The sequence below is a fragment of the Drosophila suzukii genome, chromosome Y (genome assembly GCF_043229965.1).
Source record: "Drosophila suzukii chromosome Y, CBGP_Dsuzu_IsoJpt1.0, whole genome shotgun sequence".
NCBI classification, from domain to species: Eukaryota; Metazoa; Arthropoda; class Insecta; order Diptera; family Drosophilidae; genus Drosophila; species Drosophila suzukii.
This window is the reverse complement of record NC_092085.1, coordinates 134,322-142,500: the sequence shown is the minus strand read 5'-3', so window position 1 is coordinate 142,500 and position 8,179 is coordinate 134,322. Positions and strand designations below refer to the sequence as shown.

The following is an 8,179-nucleotide window of genomic DNA, read 5'->3' as shown; positions in this document are numbered from 1 at the left end:
TATGGACCATAATATACACGCGTTGCGATATGTATTGTTCATCTCAGTTATGCGCATACATTGGATAATGCAACAACCTAAAATGTACAATGTTGTACCTGATTAATACAGGTTAATGTTTTATATAAATTTCAATATATATCGCTAAAAAGTATTTAATACCGTAAATGCCATTAAAAAAATACTTGATATATTATTGGTTATATGAAACTAAGACATTTCGCAGCATTCGTTTTAGGTATAAAAATAAATTTATTGAAGGAATTGATATATGCCAGTAAAATGGTGTATTTTTAATTTCTTTCAATAAAAACATATATGACAAAATTAACAAACCAATATATAAAACTCTAAGCGGTGGATCACTCGGCTCATGGGTCGATGAAGAACGCAGCAAACTGTGCGTCATCGTGTGAACTGCAGGACACATGAACATCGACATTTTGAACGCATATCGCAGTCCATGCTGTTATGTACTTTAATTAATTTTATAGTGCTGCTTGGACTACATATGGTTGAGGGTTGTAAGACTATGCTAATTAAGTTGTTTATACAAATTTTATAATGAAATTTTATAAGCATATGGTATATTATTGGATAATAATAATTTAATTATTTTATTCATAATATTAACAAATATATGAAAAACATTATCTCACATTAGTAAATTAATTTGAATGTGAAAAACGAAGAGAAATATTTTCTTTTTCAATCAAATAATACTGAGAAATGTCTAGCATAAAAAATTTATCTAGAATTGTCTCTTATTAACGATTAGAAAATAGAAAGCCGTTGACTATATTATTATTCTTCGTTGATTCGTTAGACCAAACAAATGCCATACAAATATATATATATAAATATAACGAATTTAATAAAATGTTTTATCATTATATATAAAGAATTAATTGCAAATAAAAGTTATACACAACCTCAACTCATATGGGACTACCCCCTGAATTTAAGCATATTAATTAGGGGAGGAAAAGAAACTAACCAGGATTTTCTTAGTAGCGGCGAGCGAAAAGAAATCAGTTCAGCACTAAGTCACTTTGTCTATATGGCAAATGTGAGATGCAGTGTATGGAGCGTCAATATTCTAGTATGAGAAATTAACGATTTAAGTCCTTCTTAAATGAGGCCATTTACCCATAGAGGGTGCCAGGCCCGTATAACGTTAATGATTACTAGATGATGTTTCCAAAGAGTCGTGTTGCTTGATAGTGCAGCACTAAGTGGGTGGTAAACTCCATCTAAAACTAAATATAACCATGAGACCGATAGTAAACAAGTACCGTGAGGGAAAGTTGAAAAGAACTCTGAATAGAGAGTTAAACAGTACGTGAAACTGCTTAGAGGTTAAGCCCGATGAACCTGAATATCCGTTATGGAAAATTCATCATTAAAATTGTAATATTTAAACAATATTATGATAATAGTGTGCATTTTTTCCATATAAGGACATTGTAATCTATTAGCATACAAAATTTATCATAAAATATAACTTATAGTTTATTCAAATTAATTTGCTTGCATTTTAACACAGAATAAATGTTATTAATTTGATAAAGTGCTGATAGATTTATATGAATACAGTGCGTTAATTTTTCGGAATTATATAATGGCATAATTATCATTGATTTTTGTGTTTATTATATGCACTTGTATGATTAACAATGCGAAAGATTCAGGATACCTTCGGGACCCGTCTTGAAACACGGACCAAGGAGTCTAACATATGTGCAAGTTATTGGGATATAAACCTAATAGCGTAATTAACTTGACTAATAATGGGATTAGTTTTTTAACTATTTATAGCTAATTAACACAATCCCGGGGCGTTCTATATAGTTATGTATAATGATATTTATATTATTTATGCCTCTAACTGGAACGTACCTTGAGCATATATGCTGTGACCCGAAAGATGGTGAACTATACTTGATCAGGTTGAAGTCAGGGGAAACCCTGATGGAAGACCGAAACAGTTCTGACGTGCAAATCGATTGTCAGAATTGAGTATAGGGGCGAAAGACCAATCGAACCATCTAGTAGCTGGTTCCTTCCGAAGTTTCCCTCAGGATAGCTGGTGCATTTTAATGTTATATAAAATAATCTTATCTGGTAAAGCGAATGATTAGAGGCCTTAGGGTCGAAACGATCTTAACCTATTCTCAAACTTTAAATGGGTAAGAACCTTAACTTTCTTGATATGAAGTTCAAGGTTATGATATAATGTGCCCAGTGGGCCACTTTTGGTAAGCAGAACTGGCGCTGTGGGATGAACCAAACGTAATGTTACGGTGCCCAAATTAACAACTCATGCAGATACCATGAAAGGCGTTGGTTGCTTAAAACAGCAGGACGGTGATCATGGAAGTCGAAATCCGCTAAGGAGTGTGTAACAACTCACCTGCCGAAGCAACTAGCCCTTAAAATGGATGGCGCTTAAGTTGTATACCTATACATTACCGCTAAAGTAGATGATTTATATTACTTGTGATATAAATTTTGAAACTTTAGTGAGTAGGAAGGTACAATGGTATGCGTAGAAGTGTTTGGCGCAAGCCTGCATGGAGCTGCCATTGGTACAGATCTTGGTGGTAGTAGCAAATAATCGAATGAGACCTTGGAGGACTGAAGTGGAGAAGGGTTTCGTGTGAACAGTGGTTGATCACGAGTTAGTCGGTCCTAAGTTCAAGGCGAAAGCCGAAAATTTTCAAGTAAAACACAAATGCCATACAAATATATTATATTATATAAATCAAGCTAATTAATATACTTGAATAATTTTGAACGAAAGGGAATACGGTTCCAATTCCGTAACCTGTTGAGTATCCGTTTGTTATTAAATATGGGCCTCGTGCTCATCCTGGCAACAGGAACGACCATAAAGAAGCCGTCGAGAGATATCGGAAGAGTTTTCTTTTCTGTTTTATAGCCGTACTACCATGGAAGTCTTTCGCAGAGAGATATGGTAGATGGGCTAGAAGAGCATGACATATACTGTTGTGTCGATATTTTCTCCTCGGACCTTGAAAATTTATGGTGGGGACACGCAAACTTCTCAACAGGCCGTACCAATATCCGCAGCTGGTCTCCAAGGTGAAGAGTCTCTAGTCGATAGAATAATGTAGGTAAGGGAAGTCGGCAAATTAGATCCGTAACTTCGGGATAAGGATTGGCTCTGAAGATTGAGATAGTCGGGCTTGATTGGGAAACAATAACATGGTTTATGTGCTCGTTCTGGGTAAATAGAGTGTCTGGCATTTATGTTGGTCACTTGTTCCCCGGATAGTTTAGTTACGTAGCCAATTGTGGAACTTTCTTGCTAAAATTTTTAAGAATACTAATTGGGTTAAACCAATTAGTTCTTATTAATTATAACGATTATCAATTAACAATCAATTCAGAACTGGCACGGACTTGGGGAATCCGACTGTCTAATTAAAACAAAGCATTGTGATGGCCCTAGCGGGTGTTGACACAATGTGATTTCTGCCCAGTGCTCTGAATGTCAAAGTGAAGAAATTCAAGTAAGCGCGGGTCAACGGCGGGAGTAACTATGACTCTCTTAAATGCCTCTCCAAATGCCTCGTCATCTAATTAGTGACGCGCATGAATGGATTAACGAGATTCCTACTGTCCCTATCTACTATCTAGCGAAACCACAGCCAAGGGAACGGGCTTGGAATAATTAGCGGGGAAAGAAGACCCTTTTGAGCTTGACTCTAATCTGGCAGTGTAAGGAGACATAAGAGGTGTAGAATAAGTGGGAGATATTAGACTTCGGTTTGGTATCGCCAATGAAATACCACTACTCTTATTGTTTCCTTACTTACTTGATTAAATGGAACGTGTATCATTTCCTAGCCATTATACGGATATATTTATTATATCTTATGGTATTGGGTTTTGATGCAAGCTTCTTGATCAAAGTATCACGAGTTTGTTATATAATCGCAAACAAATTCTTTAATAAAACGGTGCATTTATGTATTTTTGATTTGAAAATTTGGTATAACTCCAATTACTCAGGTATGATCCAATTCAAGGACATTGCCAGGTAGGGAGTTTGACTGGGGCGGTACATCTCTCAAATAATAACGGAGGTGTCCCAAGGCCAGCTCAGTGCGGACAGAAACCACACATAGAGCAAAAGGGCAAATGCTGACTTGATCTCGGTGTTCAGTACACACAGGGACAGCAAAAGCTCGGCCTATCGATCCTTTTGGTTTAAAGAGTTTTTAACAAGAGGTGTCAGAAAAGTTACCATAGGGATAACTGGCTTGTGGCGGCCAAGCGTTCATAGCGACGTCGCTTTTTGATCCTTCGATGTCGGCTCTTCCTATCATTGTGAAGCAAAATTCACCAAGCGTTGGATTGTTCACCCATGCAAGGGAACGTGAGCTGGGTTTAGACCGTCGTGAGACAGGTTAGTTTTACCCTACTAATGACAAAACGTTGTTGCGACAGCATTCCTGCGTAGTACGAGAGGAACCGCAGGTACGGACCAATGGCACAATACTTGTTCGAGCGAACAGTGGTATGACGCTACGTCCGTTGGATTATGCCTGAACGCCTCTAAGGTCGTATCCGTGCTGGACTGCAATGATAAATAAGGGGCAATTTGCATTGTATGGCTTCTAAACCATTTAAAGTTTATAATTTACTTTATAAACGACAATGGATGTGATGCCAATGTAATTTGTAACATAGTAAATTGGGAGGATCTTTGATCACCTGATGCCGCGCTAGTTACATATAAAAGCATTATTTAATACAATGACAAAGCCTAGAATCAATTGTAAACGACTTTTGTAACAGGCAAGGTGTTGTAAGTGGTTGAGCAGCTGCCATACTGCGATCCACTGAAGCTTATCCTTTGCTTGATGATTCGATAATAAAGATGTTGCAAGCGGCATAATAATTTATGCTTGCTTGCAACGGCGCGCCACTTTGTGGTTAGCAAAAGGTCTAGTAATATAAGAGACCTATAAAAAAATCAATATATTATTATAAATAAATATTGAACAAACAAAATGCATCGTCATCTTTATTAGTGACGCGATGATAAAGTGGCAAACATATTCCATGTATAAATATTCCTATGGTATTTTGATAATGCAAGTAAAGAGGACATATATAAAAGTAAGTATATGTTCCTCCAATGGTAGCAGCGGTTGGTTGGTTGGTGTCTGCTCCTCTTATTGTTCAAAACTTATGTTATGGTAGCAAGTCTGTATCGTCATATTATTAGTGACGCGAAAAATTAGTGGCAAACAATATTCGATGTATAAATATTCCTATGGTATTAATATTCAAATGAAGAGACCATTTAAATAAAGAGGACATATATAAAAGTAAGTATATGTTCCTCCAATGGTAGCAGCGGTTGGTTGGTTGGTGTCTGCTCATCTTATTGTTCAAAACTTATGTTATGGTAGCAAGTCTGTATCGTCATATTATAAGTGACGCGAAGAATTAATGGCAAACATATTCGATGTATATAAATATTCCTATGGTATTCAAATTCAAGTAAAGAGACCATTAAAGTACAGAGAGAGGCCATATAATAAGTAAGTATATGTTCCTCCAATGGTAGCAGTGGTTGGTTGGTTGGTTGGTTGGCGGCTGCTCCTCTTATTGTTCAAAACTTATGTTATGGTAGCAAGTCTGTATCGTCATATTATAAGTGACGCGAAAAATTAGTGGCAAACATATTCGATGTATAAATATTCCTATGGTATTGAAATTCAAATAAAGAGACCATTAAAATAAAGAGGACATATATAAAAGTAAGTAATGGTAGCGGCGGTTGGTTGGTTGGCGGCTGCTCTTATTGTTCAAAACTTATGTTATCAATATGAGTTTGGCAATACAATAAAGAAGACCAATCTAATCCATATAAGACTAAATGGATTATATGGATATGCTTAGGAAACCCATATATTAATAAAAAAAAATTTATGTATAGAAAATTATACATATATGTATTTATATAAATGAATCGTATGGATATGGCTTATAGTAGATATAATACCTTTAAGGCATATTAATGTATAATATAGTAAATATATATACGTTGAAATATAAATGCATTTTTATATATATGGCAGCATATAAGTGTCATATGAAAAATAATAGAGTTTACCCATATATCACTGAAATGAGATATATAAACCTAGTGAGGGGCGGCACTAGTGAATGAATCGTATAGATATGGCTTACAGGTATAATACCTATATGTCATAATATGGTTTAATATTATAAATATACATTGAAATATGAATGAATTGTATAGATATGGCTTTTAAATGCCATATGCATAAGAATAAATAGAATGATTAACACTTATATCACTGAAATAAGATATAAAAACCTAGTGAAGGGTGGCACTAGTACTGTAAACATGATTTTGGCAGAGCTCGGGGTAAAAAACTACTATAGGGAGGTGGTCGTTGGCGGGCCCCTCCTCGTATTGGTCAAAACCTATGTTATACATATGAGGTTGTCAATACTATAAAGAACGCCAAGCATATCCATATAAATGTATGGATATGCATACAAATCCATACAAAAGTGAAAAAAAAATAATGTATTGAAAAATATACATATATTTATATAAGTGAATCGTATGGATATGTCTTATAGGTATAATACCTATAAGGCATAACAATGTATAATCTAGCAAATATACATCGAAATATGCAGGAATTGTATAGATATGGCATATAAATGCCATATACATAAGAATAAATTGTATATCAATGCAATAAGATATATAAACCTAGTGAGGGGCGGCACTAGTAAATGAATCGTATGGATATGGCTTATAGGTATAATACCTATAAGGCATAATAATGTATAATATAATAAATATACATTAAAACATGATTGAATTATATAGATATGGCATATAAATGCCATATACTTAAGAATAAATGGTAAAATTTACCCGTATATCACTTAAACACGATATATAAACCTAGTGAGGGTGACGCTAGTACTGTAAACATGCTTTTGGTAGATAATGGGTCCAAAATCTACTATAGGGAGGTGGTCGTTGGCGGGCCCCTCCTCGTATTGGTCAAAACCTATGTTATGCATATAAGTTTGTCAATACTATTAAGACCGCCAAGCATATCCATATAAATGTATGGATATGCATAAAAATCCATACAAAAGTGAAAAAAAATAATGTATTGAAAAATATACATATATTTATATAAGTGAATCGTATGGATATGGCTTATAGGTATAATACCTATAAGGCATAACAATGTATAATCTAGCAAGTATACATCGAAATATGAAGGAATTGTATAGATATGGCATATAAATGCCATATACATAAGAATAAATTGTATATCAATGCAATAAGATATATAAACCTAGTGAGGGGCGGCACTAGTAAATGAATCGTATGGATATGGCTTATAGGTATAATACCTATAAGGCATAATAATGTATAATATAATAAATATACATTAAAACATGATTGAATTATATAGATATGGCATATAAATGCCATATACTTAAGAATAAATGGTAAAATTTACCCGTATATCACTGAAACACGATATATAAACCTAGTGAGGGTGACACTAGTACTGTAAACATGCTTTTAGAAGATCATGGGTCCAAAAACTACTATAGGGAGGTGGTCGTTGGCGGGCCCCTCCTCGTATTGGTCAAAACCTATGTTATGCATATAAGTTTGTCAATACTATTAAGACCGCCAAGCATATCCATATAAATGTATGGATATGCATAAAAATCCATACAAAAGTGAAAAAAAATAATGTATTGAAAAATATACATATATTTATATAAGTGAATCGTATGGATATGGCTTATAGGTATAATACCTATAAGGCATAACAATGTATAATCTAGCAAGTATACATCGAAATATGAAGGAATTGTATAGATATGCCATATAAATGCCATATAAATAAGAATAAATTGTATATCAATGCAATAAGATATATAAACCTAGTGAGGGGCGGCACTAGTAAATGAATCGTATGGATATGGCTTATAGGTATAATACCTATAAGGCATAATAATGTATAATATAATAAATATACATTAAAATATGATTGAATTATATAGATATGGCATATAAATGCCATATACTTAAGAATAAATGGTAAAATTTACCCGTATATCACTG

At 34.2% G+C, this 8,179-nt stretch overlaps 2 non-coding genes across 2 annotated transcripts; both read left to right on the top strand.

The window, feature by feature from the left end:
• Window positions 1–346: 346 nt before the first annotated feature.
• Window positions 347–525, top strand: LOC139353786 (5.8S ribosomal RNA). Its single transcript, XR_011604925.1, has one exon. It is a non-coding gene; the product is annotated as a 5.8S ribosomal RNA (ribosomal RNA).
• A 403-nt stretch (window positions 526–928) lies between these two features.
• LOC139353807 (large subunit ribosomal RNA) lies at window positions 929–4,901 on the top strand. The gene has a single exon (XR_011604947.1). It is a non-coding gene; the product is annotated as a large subunit ribosomal RNA (ribosomal RNA).
• The last annotated feature ends 3,278 nt before the right edge of the window (window positions 4,902–8,179 follow it).